The sequence below is a fragment of the Lissotriton vulgaris genome, chromosome 5 (assembly GCF_964263255.1).
Source record: "Lissotriton vulgaris chromosome 5, aLisVul1.2, whole genome shotgun sequence".
NCBI classification, from domain to species: domain Eukaryota; kingdom Metazoa; phylum Chordata; class Amphibia; order Caudata; family Salamandridae; genus Lissotriton; species Lissotriton vulgaris.
The window spans coordinates 312,357,223-312,379,654 of NC_141693.1; positions in this window are offsets into that span (position 1 = coordinate 312,357,223).

Sequence of the window (22,432 nt, forward strand, 5' to 3'; positions counted from 1 at the left end):
TAGTACTAGCAGTCCGCCTCAGCGTTGCCTGGGGCAGAAGGGGGCTGGGGGCAGCATTTCCGGATTGCGGCAGCGTTGCCCGGGGCAGAAGGGGGCAGGGGGCAACATTTCAGGCTTGGGTGCACTCCCGCCCCGGCCCCCGCCCCGACATTGCCCAGACCACCTCCCGCCTCCCGCCCGCCTCCCGCCTGCCTCCCGCCTCGCCTTTGCCTTTGCCTTATCCCGCCCACCCCGACATTGCCAAGACCGTCTCCCGCCTCCCGGCCTCCTCCCGCCTCCCGCCTCTGCCTTTGCCTTACCTGAGCCGCCGCTCTTCCCCGCGCTCCAGACTTCACCGCCACTCCTCGCTGCTCGTCACCCCTCCTCCCCGCCTGTCGTCATCACGCACGTTGCGGACATCGCTAGGTCGCAGCCAGCGCTACGTCGCGGCCGGGGCTACTTTTAGGGGACTACTCTGTTTTTAAAGTTTAATTTTTTAATTTACGTTTTTATTTTATTTTATGCAGCCTATGTCCATCTACACACCCTGACGATTACAACAATGTATTGGGTGTGTGGATTGGCGCTGTGGTTCCCGAGTTTACCTTGCCAAAAGGTTTCTGTTCTCTCTTTATAATAGTAGTATAGATTACTGCTTAAGTTGTATTTATATTCTTGCATTAATTCTGTTTATCATTTTGACTTAAATACTAGACATATTTATTATGATGCACTTTTTGCTTAAATAATTTCAATAAAGCTTCTTGAAACTAAGAAAAAGATGATGATTCCACAGGAGGATTTTCAGTTTTCATGTTGCCTGACAGTTTTCACTGAAATTATAGTAAGTACCCTGGTAGATGTTGCAGTTTTAGGCTTGAGCATTGCTTTCTGTCCAAGACTGACTCTTCAAACCACTTAGCCATGGACTCGTGGTCAGGTTATTTCAGTCTGGCAGGGAGGGATTTGACTTGGTGTTGTATAGTACCCTCTTTAGAGTACTGCTTTGCGGTCACTCACCTTGCTACCTTGCTGCCGCTGTCACCAGGAGTGTTCGGGAACCTTGCCGCCAGCACCGCCATTTGCCGCTGCTGCCGGGTAAGGACCACACAGCCCGGCAGCACCCGCGGCGCGCACGCCGCCAGCGCCTTGAGAAAGTGCCAGGAGGCGCTTATAAGGAGCGCAGGGCCCCGGTGGAGCGGGTGCCCTGCTTTGCGGTCACTCACCTTGCTACCTTGCTGCCGCTGTCACCAGGAGTGTTCGGGAACCTTGCCGCCACCTCCTTACAGACTCGTTTGTCATTGAGCGGCACTAACCAAGTCAACACACCTTATTTATCACCACAAAATGTTACTGAAAGTCTTCCTCCCACTTCAAGCCTTGCTTCACCACAACAGGAGGTGTCCGCTATGACTGGTACGGCCAGTTCGGCTGCCCCCTGCATTAATACCAGAGCGCAGGCTGCTAAGTCTAGAAGGAATGTTAAGATGAAAATATTACCCAACAAACGGAAGCGAGCTGCGGGCACTCAGAAACCAACAACGGCCAAGCGCCCTTGTGCCGCCCACCCACAGCTGACCTAGTAACTACCCCTAAAAATGTTGATTTAATCACCACTCAGACTGACATTATTTTTGAAAAACTAGGAAAGTAACTGACACAAATAACACCATGGAAACAGTGCTTGTAAATTCAGTTGAAACATTTTTGGATTCTGCCTTGTCTCAGATTAAGGAAGTTATTGATAAGAATTTTGATAAAACTGACAACCACTAGCAATTTTCCCTATCTTGGGAGTTGTCTTTGCTGCGAACGGCTCCTGGACTGAGCATTTGGCTCACTCCAGGAGCAAGTTCTCAAAGGCTACCAATTCCATTCTTAGTCTCCCCCGCCCAAAGAACACAGGTGCTATTTTAGCCATTTAACATTTTTTTAAACTACAATGTTTCCCGGTCGCTACTTATGGGGCTAAGATTTGGGGCAATGTGAATACCCACTCAATTCAGTGAGAGGAAAATAGGTTTTGTAGAAAGCTGTTTGGTGTCCTAATTTCCACTACTCAATATATTTGTCACAGGGAACTTAATTTAAATTATATTAACGATTTTATTAATGCTCGCCCAGCTCTCTTTTGGTTATCAGTTTGGAAGAATCAAGCTGCATCTTTAACCAGAGAAATTATTAGTGACTGTTTCAAATGTGAGAGAGGAATGGATATTCCATGGCTGTCGGGAGTCTACCATAGTTAGTGTAGCGTCAACAAAGGTAGCCTCTTCTTAAATCCAAGCACAGTCAAAACACTCCACAAAAATGAGCTAAAAAGTGCGCTATATGCATTTTATAACACAGAAAGCATTTGTATGGAATCAAAGAAATCTCTTGCACTAAGTTATATGTCCATAGAATTATATAGGCATCCTTTACCAATTTATCTTACTTTACCAATGAGTCACTGGGAAAGGAGTCTTCTATTTCGCTTAAGAGCGGGCACTGTTAAATTTCTGCTGTGTTTTCTGTTTGGCTATCAGCCCAACCTTGATCACGTACTATGTCCATGTGATGGTGTGAGTGGCCAAACTGATTTACATTTTTTGTTCTTTTGTAAACATTATTTAAAATACACCAAGTGGTTTTTAACCCCATTTTTTAAAAAGCAGAGACCTGTCTCTTTGGATAATGATTATCAGTGGTTGCTTACTCTGAATAACGAAGAATTCGTTTTTCGTACCAGCACTTTTTTAGAAATCGCCACACGAGCACGTAAGATGATGTGTAATCCCTGAATGTTCTTATCCTGGTACATCATCAAATCAATTGATGAATCGCTGTTGTATATTACTGTAAACTGAGTAATATGGAATTAATTTTATTAATTTTGTTGTAAATTTGTTGTGTCGTTGTGCTTTTATGGATTTTTGGGAATCCGAATAAAGTTGAACTTGAACTTGAGTCTTTAATCCTATCTCTCTTTGTATTATGCCCTAGAAACTGGACTCTTGTGCTCGCTCCTGTGGCTATGTCAAAGTTCATTTAAACTATGCCCAGGCTGAAAAAGAAACTTACCAGCATTGCCAGCCCAATCACGTTTTGCATTGCTCAGTCAGAATTGTTTGGCTATGCCCCTTACTATGGTACTATATGGTGGTAACTTGATGGGATCCTGAAATAAAATTCCGCTAAGCAGAACATCTGGGAAAAAATACTTCCATTTCCTGCATTAGTATAAAGCATGTGTATTTTTGCAGTCTTGGTTAAGAAAAGGTGCTTCAGAATATATGGGTTGAACGAAGGGTTGGAAGCCACTTGGGGGTATTGACCTGTAAGGCTGGGAGCATACTGAGCTAGCTACATGCAGGTAAAGAGAGAGGTTATCCATGGACATTTTGAAGTGCTCTACCTGGCGCCATATTTATTCAATCAAAGAGCAATGCCCAGTAGAGAGCCGCTGTACGAGAGCACAGAACAGAACAAGAGTCTGGACCTCTTCCCTGCTGTTGCCACTGCCCCTGTCTCTTGCGAGAGGCCTCAAAGTTCCAGGGTTAACAAGCATTGGTAAATGCATTAGGTTTGTTGTAAGTTGTAGTTTGTTGAGTAGCTGTACAATATATGTTGCAGAAAGTCTGTTAAAGTGTTATGACCTGTTTATGTACAAAAAGGCAATATATTGTGCTGTTACTAGTGGTATAGTAAGTAATAGCAGCATTTATAAAAATTAAACGAAATAATAGAATTAATAGATGTAATAGCAATACTATGTGTTTAGAGGAGTTCTGACAAATTTTGGGGCCAGTGCCACTGCACCTGCAGCACCATTGAAATCATGCCCCTAGTGCCTGAAAGTTAACTGCATTTGTGACTACCTGTTTAGCAGTAAAATATAGCAATACTTTGCACTTAGTGGGGTCCCTAGAGCTTGTGGCCCCGTAGCCACTTCACCTACTGCACTATTCAAACGAAGCCCCTTTAACTGCAATACAACTGCAATTGTGACTGCCTGTTTAGTTGTCAAATATAGCAATAGTATGTGTTTAGAGGAATTCTGACAGCTCTTGATACTGGTGCTACTGCCCCTCCCATTCAAATCATGACCTTGTTGTCTGCCAGATAAATGAACTTGCCTGTTTAGGAATAAAATATTGCAATATTAGGTGTTTAGTGGGGTGCCTGGAGCTTTTGGTCCCAGTGCCACTGCGCCTGCTGCACCATTGACCCTAGAGCTTGCTAGGTAATTGCACTTATTACTGCCTGTTTAGTGGTAAAATATAGCAATATTTGGTGTTTTGTGGATTCATGACAACTTTTGGTCCTGGCACCACTGTACTTGCTACACCATAAATCAAGCCCCTTTCAACTGCAATGTAATTGCAATTGTGACCGCTGGTCTAGTAGTAAAATATAGCAACATTAGGTGTTTAGAGGAGTTTTGTCAAATTTTTGGCCCAGTGACACTGCACGTGCTGCACCATTCAAATCATGACCCTAGTGCTTGAAAGATAACTGCACTTCTGACTGCTTGTTTAGTTGTAAAATATAGAAAAAAATCAGTGTTTAGTGGGGTGCCTGGAGCTTTTGGTCCCTGTGCCACTGCACCTGCTGCACTATTGAAATATTGATCCTGGCGTTTGCTAGATAACTGCACCTGTGACTGCCTGTTTAGTAGTAAAATATAGCAATATTTGGTGTTTATTGGAGTTATAACAATTTTTGGCCCGATGCCACTACACCTGCTGCAACATTTAAATCAAACAACCTTTCAACTGCAAAGTAACTTCAACTGTGACTGCCTGTATAGTAGTCAAATATAGCAATATTACGTATTTAGAGGAGTTGTGATAACTTTTGGGCTTGGTGACACTGCACCTGCTACACCATTCAAATCAGGACTCTGTTGTCTGCAAGGTAACTGCACTTGTGGCTGCCTGTTTAGGAGTAAAATATAACAATTTTAGGTGTTTAGTGGGGTGCCTAGAGTTTTTGGTCCTGATGCCACTGTACCTGCTGCAACATTGAAATAATGACCCTGTTGTCTGCAAGGTAACTGCACTTGAGGCTGCCTGTTTAGTAGTAAAATATAGCAATGCTCTTGTATATTAACTTTACTTTTAATTTGCAATGTGTATTACAACATTTAGAATTTAATCATAATGACCAAATAGATTAAGTTGAAAAAATCAATCCCATAATGCCTACTAAGTGCAAAGAAAGGTGCTGAGGCATGAATAGGAAATACCACAAACGTTCTAAGGCTATAGCATCTGCTTTACACAACTAAGGAGCCGATTTCGATGTCGGTGGAATTGCTTCTGCCCAACACTGACTCGGTCTGGGGCTGATCGACCTCTGGTCGGCGGTCCCGACCGCCTCATTAGGATATGACCGAACACTGTTCGGTCGCATTCCTGCATTTCCCTATGGGATCATGCATTAGGGCCGTAAACTGCCTGTAAAAAATGCTCCCATAGGGAAGTAGGAGGTGCAGTTCATCCCTGCACCCCATGGCAGGCACCTCAGGTGCCTGCCATGGGGTTCTGGGATCAACAGGGGTGCACTATAGGTGCCCCCTCGGCCCCAGCCGGCAGCCACAAGCACAAGGGGTCCCTGCTGGGAGCCGACAAGCATGCTTTCTGACATGGTTTCCATGTCGGACAGGCCGGCATGGAAACCATGCTGGAAACTGCATTGTAATCTCAAGGGTGGTAAGGCCGGCCTTGTGATTACTGGTAGGCTTCCGACTGGCTGACGGGCTCCAGGAGCCCATCGGAAGCCATTCGGAATGACTGGTCTGTTAACTTTCCAACCGCCTAGTTCATAATTAGGCAGTCGGAAAGAAAACTGAGCGACCCATTAAGATGTGGCCATGAAGGCTCTGACTGTCTGTCCGAGCCTTTACGGGCCGCATCGTAATCAGCCCCTATGTAATAAAAAGCAAGCATTCTAGCATACCGTTAGAAGCTGTCCGCCTTTTCCATGGGAAGAGATCTTATCTTGAGAGGGAATGGGGCTTAAACAGTGTGAACTGCTTTGGTAAAAGTATCGTAAATTTGTGCAGCCAGGGGACGTTAAAAAAAAAAGTTCCACACAAAAGCGAATGAGCAGAGTAATTGGGCAACAGGAACTGATAAGAGCCCCCTTTTAAGATGTATTACATGCGAGAGATTTCACAAGCACAGCGCAAGCGCTGTACAGGCAAAACCTAAAAATGAAGGGCAAGCTACCCGTACAAGCAGGCACTTCAACGTCCCACACACAGGTGTAGCAATCTCTATATAAATAATCCTATAAATATAATACAGTAGAAGGCTGCTGCCGCTCTATCCCCCATTCCTGAGATCACACACCACATCTGACTTGTGTCTGTGATCTCAAACCTGTGCCTAACATGCTTTCATCCTCCTGCCCCAGCAGGCACGTGTCTTCAGAACCAAGACAAAGTCTCAATCTGGCTGAGCCGCGCCAGTCTATGTCAGTGTGTATAGGCTTGTGTCTGGATGCTTGTGTGTTCAGAAGTGCTTTAATTCCTATCCAGGTTTTATTGATGCCTCAGTAGGGCATTAGCTAGGAACCCAAAGCAGCCCTAGCAATATTGTTGGACTGGCTACCAACCCTGGGGGGCTGGTGGAGGGCTGGGGGGAACCAGCGTGAAGCACTCCTGCGTAACCAAAACTCCCATTGCACTTCGGCTTTTGATACTGGGGGCCGATATTGTAGCATCACTGCAAAACCAGACCTCAGTAACAAAACCAGACCCTACCACTCCAAAACCGCCCCCCACCCTTCCAGCCTCCCCGGCAAACACCTGATGCCCGCTACGGCTAGTCCGGCCCTGTGCCTCAACCCTCTTTGACCCTCATTTTGAGTGGCCTAGTATTAGGTGCGATACTGATAGCACCTGATAAATAATGTATGTTTGCCCCATTGAACTCACTGTAGTAATACCAATGCAATATTTTTGTCAACTACCACAAAAACAGCAGTGAAGATTTAGGACTATTGTGGAACTCAGCATGTACCTTAATGTGTCTCCTCGCGTGTCATATACTCCTGGATTACATTATTTATCGAGTGCGGTAAATAGCACCTATTACGTGTTTTTCCCTAAAATGAAGCAGAACATGTGGGTTTTGTTGTGCTATCGCATGTCCCCGTAATTACTGGACGTTATTCTTCTTTTAAATCTCATCAGATTTAACCTGCTGAAATTTAATGAGGGGTGTTTTTTAACCCCTCCCACGCTTGTGATGGAACCGTTCCGTCACGCCCCTCGGGTGGGCTGTGCTGGTGACAGAACGGTTCCGTCACGGCCCGCTCGCCGCGCCGGCGGGGCTCTGATTTCGCGCCTGTGCGGCGCGTTCTAATTAGCGGGTAGGGCCATGACGGAACTGTTCCGTCACAAGCACAGCTCACCCGAGGGGCGTGACGGAGCGGTTCCGTCACCAGGGCAGGAGCGCCGCGCGGCCCTCCCGCCCCTTAGCACTGCGGCGGAATAGCCGCCGCAGTGAAAGAGTTAATCACACTCTCTCTATATATATATATAATGAGATGAGATAAAAACAACAAAACTAACAATTCTGATATGTGGAGTAACATGAGTTACCAAATATATTGGTAATTATTTGCCAACTCATAATGAGGGCGTGTAAGTTGTTGTTGTTACTGGGGACTATTCGTATCTCAAAAATATGCTCCTGGATTTAAGATCGAGTATTTTGTTTATTGTTCTGGTTATAGCACTGCTTAAACACCAATGATAAATGAATGTAGGTCAGATTAGTTTCACTTCCTATTGTAATTATTGTTGTGTTCAGCAAAGCACAGAGGCTGGAAACTCCTGTTAAACTGCTTTCAATGCCCTTCATAGAGGTTATGTTTGCACACCTCTCAGGATGGAATACAGTGCCAGACATTGTTTATTCAACAAGGTGCTCTACTACCCTTGTTATTCTGCAGGGCTCAATAAATCTGGCCAAGCTCGATTGAGTGAGCCTTGGCACCTGGAAGACAGGGTTCTCTCTCAGGCAGGTCTTTCCAGCTTCCAAGTAAGTTAAGTATTGTTTGAAATAATTTGTTAGGAAGGCTTATGACTTGGGTCGGTGTTTATACATCTCTCTGCCCTTTCCATAGCAGAGATTGATCGATGAAATTACAAGGAAAAGTTCAGTCTTAAAGATTTTTATATAAACACTGTGATCGATGTAAAGACCAGGGCCAGGCCAAAGACTGACACTTTATATAACAATTTTTATAGAGTTGTGTTCAGTGGCGGCTGCTAAAGAAGATGGGTTGTGGGGAGGGTGAGTGTGTCGGGGTTTGAAAAAAATCACTTACCTGGTGACGGCTGCCGCCTTTCCTCCACCCGCTTCTCTTCCTTCTGACTTCAAGAAGCAGGAAACTCCCAGGCTCCCCTAAGCCAATCACAACTCTGCTGTCACAAACATGACGTGATTAGTCTGAGCAGCCTGTTGGGTCACTCATGGAAAAAGAACTGTTGATGGACAGAATGCAGAACAATGTCATACATTTACCCCAGTACAGCGATCTGGACCCAAATCCATCATTTATTTTGCTCACCATGCCATTCCAGTTTGAACCCAGACATTTGCAAATCAGTCTTGACCCTGTGCCTCATGGGAACAGTCCAGTCCGAAGAGTCAAGCCAGGTCCTCCTTGGACTGGAACCAAGCATCCTAGGACCCGTTACGGGGTTTCAGCCCTCATCAGCCACGATAGCTTGACTCCAGTGGCTGATGAGGGCTGTTAGCCCAAAACCGGTCCCAGGATGCTTGTTTCTGGTCCAGGGAAGACATGGCTTGACAGTTCGGGCTGGACTGTTCCCATGAGGCGCAGGGTCAAGACTGATTTGTAAATAACTGTGTCTGAACTGGGGTGGCGAAGACAGCTAATGAACGATGATGGATTCAACCCAGATCTGTGATTGGGGGTGAGTGTCTGTAAAGTTTCAGCGCTTTGTCCATCATCTCCTTGTGTTTGCTTTGTTTGGTCACTCAGGTAGTGCCTTGGAACCTTGGGACAGTTCTCTAACAGCTGTGCAACACAGCCAGGTGGAGAAATGCTAAGTGCGCTTGACGGTTTGGCCGGCCCCAGATGGCCGGCCAAACCATCATGCTCACTTAGTAGTGTCCATACGACTCCCTCTCTTGTGAACCAGCCCAGCCCCGTCCCGCCCCACACCGGCTCAAAGCAGAAAAATAAAATGATAATAATAATGTGCTGTTATCATTTTATTTTTCCTTGTTGCACTGCTCTGAGAGCAGTGGGGCGACACCGCTGGTTGTGCTCCCAGTAAAGAAATATTCACAAAACAGCATAAATGCAAACGTAAGTGACACCAAGTATGAGTCCATATTTGGATGATCTTGGATTGAATATATTTTAGTGTCTGAAAGCAGGAGTATATGACACGCGAGGAGACACATTAAGGTACATGCTGAGTTCCACAATAGTCCTAAATCTTCACTGCTGTTTTTGTGGTAGTTGACAAAAATATTGCATTGGTATTACTACAGTGAGTTCAATGGGGCAAACATACACATTTTCAAGGGAGCGTGGGTGGGAGACTGAGCGGAAAGGCATGGCCATTGATCTATTTGAAATCACCCAAGTGCGGTTTAATGCGGTATTGAGGATGCCACTGCACAGATAGAGAGGGCGTGTGGTTTAATGCTTTGGGAATTATCCCACAATTCCCATGACATACAGCTCCCCATCCCATGATGATCTTTTTCTTTTCTCCCCTTCTTTTCTCTCCTTCTTTGCATCACTACTTTATTTTCATTTCTTTCTCCCCATTCTTTGTTTACACTCTTTGCATTGTGCCTCCATTTTCATCGAATCTTCACTCAATGAACTTCTTTAACGCTGGTGAGGCGAGACAGTGTGCAGGGGGAACATCCTTTACAACACGGATGTTACCCCGCAGTGCAGTTACGACGCGTCTTTTACAACGCAAGTCGTAACCACGACTTGCGCTGGAGGGCGCTCTAGGCGAAGGAATATTAGATTTACTATTCCAACACCTTGCCTTAAAACCTGACCCCCCCGATATATACGTATATTTAAAAAAGGCTTATTGTGTTTTAGTTACCTCTCTGATAATTAAATAATATAAGACACACAATTAAGTCTGGCCATAACTCTGCTTTGTATGAAGCCTTACTGATATACCTGTTGGGGGAGCCTGGTTGATAACCATAAGGACTATAACACAGAGTGGCCGATTTACAAAGCTATTTATGAATCTGTGACAGACTAACATTTAGACACAGCCTGATTCATTAGTGAAAAAGTATATTATTTGTCATTATTCATGTACAACTTATAAACCCGGAAAAACGTTATCACAGATCCCCCCTCTTATTATTTTATAATCACTAAAACAATTGATAAAACTTTATTAATCAGGAATGCATCCATTTCGGCTTCTTTCTGGAATTCTCCTGCACCATTTATAACTGATTATAGACACGATCCCTGATATTTCATATCTCATATTCTTCCGTCCATTTTTTCTTTAATGGTCACTTCAAATTTTTATATATTTTTAGTCAGACACCCAGAAACGTTTAGCAAGAGAAACAAAACATTTGTACAAGTCATTATAATTATTACAGAGATTAGTTTAATACGTACAGACTACCACCAAAATGATTTATCCATTCACCAACCTTGCTAAAACCTTTCCCTATCTCACTAACCCAATAACCTATAGCATCCCACAAGCCAGGCTTTTTAAAGATTAAAGTTCATTATAGATATTAGTCATGTTGATAATATACGTGTTAATAATGGGACTTTTAAAAGGACTAAAAGTGCAGCATCTCTTAATTTTTAGTACTTTTCAAACACCAACTTCTTTCCCAATAAAGATATTGAATGCTAAGTGGTGCTGAATCACCATAGCAATTAGTTCTGAATTTATTTGAGTAGCACTCCAGCTGTGCCTAAAGCAAGTCTATCCACCTATGTAGATAAACAGCTAATTTTCACATCATTCATTGCCACACCAGGAACAATATATATTTAGAACTACCTGTTCAAATCCAGGCTTCACTCTCCTCAAAACAACTGCATCATGCATTCCACTCATATGATAAACTGTAGGAAATTCTAAAGCAAGATAACAAGATACCACCCAATAACTCGGCAAATTAAACTAGGCAGTTTTACCACACACATAATAAATCACCCCTCGGAATAATCTGTGCACCAACCAAATGATTCCCACTTAAAACATATCCTATTTCGCTCTCACTTGACTCCCCATATTCAGACTTGTAACCTTTAAAAGGTTCATGCACCATATACATTTCATCTCTCCATTCTTATTCTCTTCTCGATCTAGGATGTGGGTGTCAATCTAAATTCTTCTACTGCTTTAATGTGTTCTCTTATTGCCATTTTATCTTATTAACATCTCACAATATTTACTTTCCTCTCATTGCATTGCTTAATAAATTCATGTTTTTCTTTGCTTAAGCCACACACTTATGCAATTTTAATAGATTAAGGGCTAGATGTAGGTAATTTCATTTTACCGATTCTTAAATACGGAATTTTACCGATTCGGTATTTAGGAATCGGTAAATATGATGTAGGAAATAAATCGACAAAATGTACTGATTCGGTAATATTTCTTATTACCGATTCGGTAATAAGAACTACCTTCCCATTCATTCCTATGGGCCTGAGGCCAATAGAAATGAATGGGAAGCCATTCACTATTACCGATTCAGTATTTACCGAATCAGTAATACCGGGAGCATATTCAAGGGTGGCAGGGTGTCACATTGACACCCTGTTACACCCCTGAATCATGCATGTGGGCACATGTGGCGCACATACATGCCCTAAGGGCATGTATGTCTGCCACATGGCACCTTGAAAAAAGCAAATTATTGCTTTTTTAAAGGTATTCGGTATTTAGCACCAACTTGTAGTGGGTGGTAAATAACGAATCTTTAAAGCAAAAATGCACTTACTTGAGTGCTACCTACATAGGTCTGAAGGATTCTGTAATTTACCGTTTCCTTAAAATAAGGAATCGGTATTTTACTGATTCCTTAAACTAAACGTTGAAATCTGATAAATAAGGAGACACAAATTCAATATTATTAAATAAAATAAAAAACCATGCAAGAGAAGTCATAAGAGATTGGAAGCTGCATATATGTAGCACTCTCATCTGCAGGAGAGGGAAGGAAAGTACAGATGAAACAGTTTTTAACCTCCATATTGTAAGAATATTCTTGCATCAGTTTAGTATAGTATAAATATTATCTTCAAATCAATTAACTAAACTTTCCGTATGTCTCAGTGTGTTATGCTTCACTTCATTATGTACTATAGATAATTCAACTTCTGTAGAGACATTTTCCACCTGAGAGAGTAAGCACGACAACAGGCCATTTAAGACTATTAATATTACCAATAATACAATGAAACTAATAATTTTACAGCATTTGCTGTACTCCATTTTCTAGTGAGACTAAAAACTAAATTTTAACATCAACAAAAAATGTATTTTAAACAATAATACATTTCTTCTTTTCTTATAATTTCTTTCAAAACAATAATCAAAACAAACGTTTTTTTCAGAGTTCTTTTCAATTCATGCTCTCAATAAACTTTCTTTATTGCAATTGGAAGTTTCACTTTAACTTAATCTTTAAAGATTTTTGAAACATTCCAAGGTGTTTCTTGTTCCTTTTCTGTTACATTTCCAGGTTTGCTTTCAAAGATGTATTGGCAATACTTCATTGGGCTGTAGACCCCTGACTCTGCTTCTGCTTCTTCCTCTGACGCTGTAGCTATACATACCTATTCAGGTGATGCATAGTTTATATTTGGAGTTCTCTTACTTGCTAGTCTTTAATCAATAAGTGATTCACTCCCACTATTTTCTGAATATAGTTCTATTACTTCTGAACTTTCATTGATTGGCTTTAGTCTGTCTTCTTTCTCTTGTGGACAATGCTTTCTTTTGGAGGTTCTTTTCAATTACTCATTCTCTTCTGTTCTCACTTTTTCACCTGCTTCTCCGTTCACCGTTAGACTTGAACTCTAATCAGTCTCAACTGCACAGTTCACTGTGAACTGCTTTCTTCCTCTGTGGGTTTTTGTGCCTCAAATTTTCAACTGAAGTCTTTCACTGTTTGGACCGGTGCTAGTTATTCTTGCTGTCACTCATGCCTTTGCCATTGCAACAGCTATTCACTCTGATTCCCATTTTGAAACTGGACAGTAGCACTGCAGGTGTTGGTACCAGGATCTTCACCAGAACGTTCACTGAGCAGGGCTTTTATAACTTCACTTTCTTCATCAGTTTCAAAATGTCCCCCCATCTGGATCTATGCAGCAAACTTCAGATTGACCTTGAGAATCAGTGGTTGTTTTCACCACTTTTTTATCTGTCACCTTCACTATTTATATGTAAGCAGTGTAGATCCACTTCCGGATTCAAGCACAATGGTCCCTGCCAGTCCTCCTCTAGGCAGTTTTTCCTCATGTGTTTTCGAACCGCTATCCAGTCTTCAGGGTTTACTCCATGGCACTGTATTTTTTTGTTGCTTCTGTTGCCAAGTTCACTTGATGAAAAACAGAGTTAACCATATCAGCCATGCCCTTGCAGTAATTTAGTCTGATTTAGTCTGATGCCATCACTGGGTGTAACACGCCTCAACCCATTTAGAACATATAGCAGTCAATAACCAGTATATATTTTAAGTTATTGGAAACTGGCATCTCTACAAAGTCTGCTTGGAGTCTTGTAAATGGACTTTTTGATTTGCCGATGTGGTGCATCACAGTCAATGTTCTTTAGCCCCAATTATTTTTCTAGCTTACCACACATCTGGAATATAAACGTTTAGCAACATTTCCAAAATGTGTGTTTTCCCAATATTCCCTACATTTTCGGAGCATGGAGTCCTGCCCTGAATGAGATTGTCAATGAAAAATACCCTGCAATAGAATATTGCATAGCATTTAGAAGAATATATTTGTTTTCAGAAGTGACATACAAATCCTGATTTTTTTTGTACCCTAATTTTTCCCATCTAATTTTTTCATCTTCTGTAGCTTCCTCTTGATGTTCTCTCAACTGGCTCTGAGCGTTTGAACTTAATTACTTAAGAAATAATTCATATTCTCTGCATTTTGCATATTATTTATTCTTGAATCATCATTGTCAGTATTCAGAGCCACTGTTTCACTCTCAAGTACACAGTATCTGGCTGCTTGAACAGATAACTATTTCCAAGAGTAACCAATTCTTTTTCAGCCTTTTGGGCAGCACACTTGACTACAGCAGTCTCTTTTGGTTGATTGATTGCTTTGAACAGATCAAGGATTTAGAGACTATTCTTTATAGGAGCTGCAGAAGATGTCATAAAGCCTCTCTGCGACCACAGTTGACCAAATATCAAATTCATGCATCACACCAATGCCATGCTGGCTGTCTGTATAGATTATCACATCAAAATCCTCTGACAGGCAAAAAGCTCTTTTCAATACAACCAACTCTGCCACTTGTCCAGATGTTACATTCAGCGGATAGGACGCTTCAAGAATTTTAGAAATTGATCATACTGTATAAGCAGCCTTTAATGCTCCATATTGGTCGCCCAAACAAGAATCAGCAATAAATAAAGTCAGACCAGCCCTCTCCATAGGAGTTTCTTTAAAATCTTTAATATCTGGTCTTGGTTTGATACATAATACAGTACCTGCAATGCAGTCATGTTCACTCTCTTCTTCTTCTTCTTCATCCTCATTTTCATCAGGGTCCCTGTCATCACAGCTGAATGAGAAGCACTATTGCTGGATTAAGAGAATTTTATCTCTTAATCAATATGTTCTGTGCTTCAAGTATGGCTTGCTCATATCTGGTTAATCAACTGTTTGTCATGTGCGGAGTACTTGTAAATGTTAATGGAGTCTCAACTGAGTGTAGGGCATATACGATTAAAATATGGCCCATCACTATTCCTTCACTTTGTTCAATAGCAACGCAAACAGCTGCACCTGATTTCAAACAACCAGGAAGACTTACAGATACTGGATCCAACGCAGATGAATGGTAGGCTGCTGGTTTCATAATCCCACCTTTTCTCTGGGAAAGGACTGCTAATGCACACATACCTCTCTCAAGGCAGTATAAAAATATGGTCAAAATATAGTTAGGCAAGTCGGGTACATTGCATGAACTCTCTTTCAATACCTGCAATGCCTCTGAACACTCTTTGTCAAATGGTACTGGGTCCTTTATGGCACTGTGAGTCAACCTTATTAAAGGTTTTGCAATCGAGGAAAAATGTGGAATCCACTGATGACTGTAGTCAACAATAGCTAGAAACATTCCCTCCTCCCTGTGGGTGGTAGGAGTACACATTTTCTGAATTGCAGAAACATGTTTTTTTTTACTTTCTTTGCACCTATCTCAATGTGGCAACCATGATAAATTAATTCCTTTTTACAGTAATGCATCTTTGCTGGGGAAATCCTGTGAAGGCTGTCAGCTAAATGATTCAGAAAAGCAATTGTATCAAGTTTACAGTGCTCTTTTGTCTTTGGCGTGACCAGCAGTTCATCAAAATATTGCACCATGACTGAGTTACAGGGCAATCCCACGAAATGTAACTTTTTTTCTATGTAAGAGCCTCACAGAAGACAAAACAAAGCCTCTAACCTTGTTTTGGAACATTTAAGCCATTACCTAAAACAAAGTGCTCCTCTACCCCCTAAACAAAGTTGAATTATAAGTGTCTTACCACCTTGACCTGGAAGAATTCCATATTTACCTGTTTATAAATGGCTCTGGCCCAGTTGCATCTTGAAACCCATTATTGACCTGTAATAGTATCTACAGGCTTTAACAGTCTTTTAATTTTTATCCAGCTGGATCTTATGAAAAGACAGTACAATTCCATGATATTATGAAAATACAATGCTACTCCATCCCCTTGTATTCAAGCCATGTTCAATGGTATCACATTTCAAATTCCAGAAACATGCTGCTTTGTTCAACAAAAAATTGAATGTCTCCACTCTGCCAAGGTTTTGGAATGACTTCTGGAGCTTTGTTATTTCTAATAGACTAATGTTTCTGCTTTTATGTACCCATCTACATTGAGTTATATACTCTCCATCCCCTTAACTATGCTTACGCATTGCTATGTCACATATATATAGATGATGTACCTGGTTTGTGCCATACAGCTGCATGCCCCAGACATGGGGCACTGTATGTAATGTTTCTTTGAGTAGCTTACATCCTCAGATTGCTGGCTGTCTCAGAAGTCTCCAACAATACCCCTACAAATGTGCATGAAAATGTGACCTCGGCTTGCTTCCACTTGATTCCTCTTCTTTCTTTCTTCAGAGTGACCCTCTTCTTACCTTCCATCCTTTGCATGCCTTTCATTTCTGAGTATATCCGCCTCTCAGTCTTATCTTTGCCTACCTTAATCCTTCTTATTGTGATTCTGTGATTGGCTGACACCTCATTTCATAGATCGCAACCTCTTCTTCTTTATTCCTGAACCCAACTCTAATCTCCAACAGTCTATCAATCGTACCCACTATTTACCTGAAACCACCTAACACCAACAAAAGATCACACCTGAGTGGTATTCAAATAATCTATCACAAAGTAACTGGAGTAAATGCATACCATTTTCATTGAGTGCACATAACCAATCAAAATAATTAACAATATCCACTGGATTAACCACTAACTTTGGGTTTCGGAGAAGTGTGTTACTTGTAGTCGTACAGCGCTTCAATGCCTCATCAAGGGTAGTAAGTACTATATAAATGCAAATACAATTGCACATTTTCTGGGTCTTTCTAAAGATTGAAGGACTTTCAATATATCTTAATGGGATCCTACTCCAAAGGACAACTCCTTGTAGAGAGGAATGGAAAAGAACATTTGTCAATGATTATATACGATTCTGCATCTGATGGAATTTGGAACAAAATTACAGTTTGATTCTGTATCACTCAACAGCATATGATGACTATTTTATTAATATTCCTTAGGTCCAGCTCAATATGCCATTTCCCACTCGGTTTCTTTATTCCCATTTCGGGAGAGCTGCAAGGGCTGTCATGTTCTTCCAGAAGCATTCCCTGCCCAATACTTTTCTCAGTAACAGGTTTCACTCCTTCTTCTGCCCTTTTGAAAGTTTATACTGCTTAATTCTGGGAAAACCTGCCAAAGGCTACACCCTAATTTTACCTGGTTAACACTTTTATCAGTCCTGTCTCCTTACTAGAGAAATCCCACACCTCTTCTTTGGCAGCATGTATGAAATCTAGAGGTCAGTCATTTGTTGTTAAAGCTGGACACAATTGAACCCTTGAATCTTGTGATTACTGATCCCCACAACTTGGACTTCTCTTCCAGAGAGGGGTAGGTTTTGGATTTCCACCAAATGAACTGGATTGCCATTGTCTTCACTATCAATACATGGGCCACTTTGGCCCTCACCTAGGACTGCTCCAAGCAAGCAATCTTCCTACTTTCTCATGCACCGTCATTGTGAAATAGTCCCTGAAGAAAACTGAGAAGAATCATTCCCCAGAATCAGTGGATTCTCTTGGTACCCTGGACCAGATGCCATTTAAAAAAATGTTTTGTAGCACTTGAAGCCTCCCCTTCCCTCCCAGTGGAAGTAGCAACATTGTCACCAGGGGCCAGGCGGCTAAATCCCAGACTGTAATTAATAGTGAGCCACTGGTTAAAAGGATGAAAACTATAGGCCCCCAAAAACAAAAATTCTCGAAATCTGTCCGAGCAGGCAAGATCAGAGAGAATGGAGAAACTGGGTCTGGACAAATCGACTCCGAGAATACTACACCAACTTTGACTTCAACATTGGCCCTCGGATTGCCTGTGGATGATACATGGAAAAGATTGGAGTCTCTGGTTACCGCGCTCCTTGAACCACTCTTAACCAAACTAATATGAATTGAAGAGAGCCTTAAAACTATTGATGGCGCAGGCATAACTAATTCCTCCTCCACCCTCTCTTCAGGGGCTGTCCGGGGTTTTGTCACAATGACAGACCCAGGGGCAGGGCCAGAGGTGGGGGAGGGGGCCTCTCATGATTCTACCAACATAGAGAAATACCCATGCCATCCAAGAATTAATATAAGTGTCTCTGCTTCCATCTCCCAGCAACTTCCACACCCACCCCTTAATGTCCATGCCACTACTGTAGGGATAGACATGACTCCTCATCAACCTGCTATAAAAGTCCAGACTAAGTCAGCGACAAATTTAAGGGTAAACTTACTAGAGGAAACAATGACATTAGAGACAAAAAAGACCTGCCGTGGGGACTAGTATGGGTCTGTTTGTCACTCCTTATCAACCGCTAGAACCTTTCTCCAGCATCTTCTCCTCTTGTACTAGTTCTGGAGAAGGTTCCTACTCTTAGGGAGGGACAGTTGGAAACCACTGTCCAACTGATGGACAAATCCTTACACTGGCTATCCCAACACACACCTATCATGGACAAAGGGTGTGCCCCACTGGCCAGACAAATCATTATGGCTAGAAGGGTACCCTGGTTGGGCTCAGGCAAGAAAACATTGGAAGGTGACTGTGTAGTAATACATTTCAACAATCATTTTGTATCGAGATTCATCTTAGATCAACTGCACAGCCACACCCATAGGGGTACACATATTGTGGGACTCCCTCTAGATCACTTTTACAGACTCCCTCAATTCCCCCCTCAAGACCTTAGAGAGAATCCAATAGGTGGATTATCAAGACCTATATCCAAGTCTAATAGGGTTGTTTTAGGGGTAGGAGACCCTGTTATGAACAAATTTGTGGTACTCTCTGATTTAGATAATTGCGACTGACTACCTTCTTTCACAACTCAGGGGCGTGCTGAAGAGAACTCTGTACCCTCTACTCTAGAAGTGACTCCTAAACTAAATGAGATCAAGAAAGAACAATATAGCCCTTTCAAAATGACCTCTAGGAATGTGGCAGGCATCAGGAGTAAACTGGGGGGAAACAGCCATTACAACGCAACTAAAACAACGCACTACCATTACAACAAAACTTTTACAACGCAGGATCCATTTCAACGCATGCCATTACAACACATGCCATTACAACACAGCTGCTATTACAACGCATGCCATTACAACGTAAGTATGGGTAAGTATTTAATTAAATTTTAACCCCTACACCATCCAAGACTTACCCTACTATTACGCCCCCCTGGAGTTATAATAGTAATTTTAACCCCTACACTATCCAACACTTACCCTACTATTACACCCCCTGTAGTTAGAATAGTAATTTTAACCCCTACACTATCCAACACTTACACTACTATTACATTCCCATTAATTAAAAAAATTAAAATACTTACCCGTACTTACGTTGTAATGGCATGCGTTGTAATAGCAGTTGCATTGTAATGGCATACGTTGTAATGGATCCTGCGTTGTAAAAGTTTAGTTGTAATGGTATGCGTTGTGAATGTATGCGTTGTAACGTCATACATCCGTCTTTTAATGTTAATTCCAAATACATTGATATAAAAAATAAAGAAGTTTGATAGCAGGAGCCCTTTCTTTCACCTCCTTATACTTGAGCTTCCCAAGGAAGGCACCTGGATTTTGATAAATTATTACAATAAAAATGTTGTTCCAAAAATGTCCACAGTTGTAGATGAGGAAAATACGTCAATCGATGAGGCCCTAAAATTTATAAAGAAAGACGGCGCACTTACCATAATTTGGATCGGAGATTTTAATATTTATCAATGTAAGCACAATCAAGATAATCTCTGCGGCCTGGTTGATTTGGTGGGAAATTCTGCTTTTCACTTCTCCCATAGTAATTATGGAAACAGTCTTAATAAGACTCTGTTTACCAGGAATATGGCTATAGTTAGCATTTCGAATAACCAAGAGGATTCCCCTTCGAAAACTTTCAGTTGTGAAGCTCAGGAATCCGCTATTGATTTTATAATGGTTTCTAACTTTATTGAGGTTAATTTTAAACACACAAATGTCCAATTTACTAGCTTTAGTGATCACGCTATTTACCCGGTGAATTAACTTTGAATTCTAGGGAGAAGGTGACATACCAGAATACTGATCTCCCTTTATTGGCCAGGACAAAACGGCTACCAACTAAAATGGGCCCTAATTGACAAGCCCAAATTTATCCCCAAAATAATAAAAGCCACTCAGACGACTATTGGTAAATGTCTAGATCTAAGATCAGCTCCAATATCCTTGGCACCCTCCTTTACGATTCTATTAGAACACGTAAAGGGGGCAATTACCCACCAGGGAAACCCTTACCATAGCCCTCAAAACCCATCCAAGAAATCAAGCACAGATTGCTTTATTTCGCAGTCAGTATAAAATTAGCCAGAAGTCAAAGGGAGAGGTCCTTGAGGGAAGCGATTTGAGAAAAGCTTGGTCAAGCAACGACATCGGGTGACATGGCAGAGAGTTCTGGGCAATAATCTACTCACCCTTTTATAAAACCCCCAGTGACCCCTCATTAGATACTAACGTGGGAGAGGAGCAGTGGGTAGAGCATTTTGTAAACATCTTTTCGCCCATCTCCTCTCCTGATCAACAATCTGCCGCCTCACTTTCCATATTATGGGACAATTTATAATTTTTATCATTTTCACTCCTTGAAGTAAGGAAGGGGCTAGAGGCATGCAGTATAGGGAAAGCCCCAGGCCGGGACTGGGTCCCGATAGATTTCTTCAAGGACAACTGCGACTTGTGGGATCCACTACTAACCAATGTGTTTAATAGTATAGCCGTGCGAGGTCCCCTTACCTCCTGGAACACAAGCATAATTGTCCCAAGTCACAACAAGCTCTTGGCATTGCTCTGGGGGGGCGGGCGGGAGCGCATTGGTGGGGGACCAGCAGCCTTTGATGTGCGAGCGAGTGGGAGGGAACACCATATGGGGTGTGATTGAAAAGTGAGCTCAAGGACGTGCTGGGGAATCGTCGCGCTTGAGTAACTCACATGCATTGGGGACAATCCTCGCTGGTTTCAAGAGTTTGTTTCGCCTACAATACTCTCGCAGAACAACGCATGCATGCTGGTTCAGCGAGACCTAAAAAGGGTGATAAGGGATGCCCAAAAAAATGATAGGCCAATATCACTGTTAGATGCTTGTAACAAAGAGCCCAGGTCAGCAGAGGAGAGCGTATCCGAGAGAGAATGGTGGGTCACTAATACGAGTGCTCCTCCCTCTTTACACCCTCAGAACGAATGGTCATCGGACGGAGAAGAACTGTGGCACCAATACAAAGAGGAAGAATTCGAGGATGGCCCCTTTAAATCCGCCACAAAGAAATACAGGTTCACGCCCCCAGATGACGCAGGTCTCCCAGGACTGGAGAAAAAGCCGGAAGAAACAGTATCGGCGTGTGATGTCACCGAGGAGTGTTTCGTTTGCCTTGGAGAGCCGGTGAAACTACGAGGAGAAGGAGAAGGACTGCTTCGAGTCCCCGTGGGTCCGAAGAAGGAGGTTCCTGTGCCTGGAGGCCAACGTTTCCATGCTTCGCCCAGCCACACTCAACAAGGAGGAGTGTGGCTCACGCAGGTGCGTAGGCGTGTGTCGGGCTGGTTGGGGAGGCTGGGACCGAGAACTCAGAGTGAAGCGCAGAGCGCTTGTGTAAATACCTGTACATATCGTGTTCACTGGCTGTACCCCTCCCCACACTACCCTCACCTTTACCTCACTGGCACCACCCTGTGATTGAGTGTGAAATAGCTGTAAATACACTCACTTTCGCGCACTGGTGACTTATTCCCCCACACTCACCGGGTCCTACATTTGGAATAAGAAGTCAGAATCAATCCCTGACCTTGGTGTTTCTTTCCTCTTTCGCATGTCCCACGGAGGAGAGCCTTCATATCTTACCAGGAGGACTAAAGGCACACCAGAAGAGTCAACAAACACGGATCCCGCATCATTGGCCCGGGAAAGACTTACCTTACGAAAGAAAAAAACCCTTAGAAAAATAAAACCGTATATCCCCAGACCTAGTCTCCGTGCCCTTCCTTCTACCCCGCCACAATGCTACAGCGCAACTTATGGGCCAATTACTTTTATCTAGGCTAGAGGCTTTCACACTAGACAAGGAAGTACTAATGCAATCTCAGTATGGGTTGCAACAGGGAAAAGGCACCGTAGATCAGTGTTTAAACCTTTCACGGATCATGGATAAATATACCAGGGCTAAGGGTGGGAAAATCTATCTTGCCTTTATGGATCTTTCAGCAGCATTCTACTGCTTTTCCAACTCTAGGTTCTGGTATATAATGGATAAAATGCGGATTGACGTCCCAATAATTGATTTTATTCGGCAACTATACACTGACGCCTCCGCGTCAGTCAGATATGGGAAAAATGGGGAGTGTA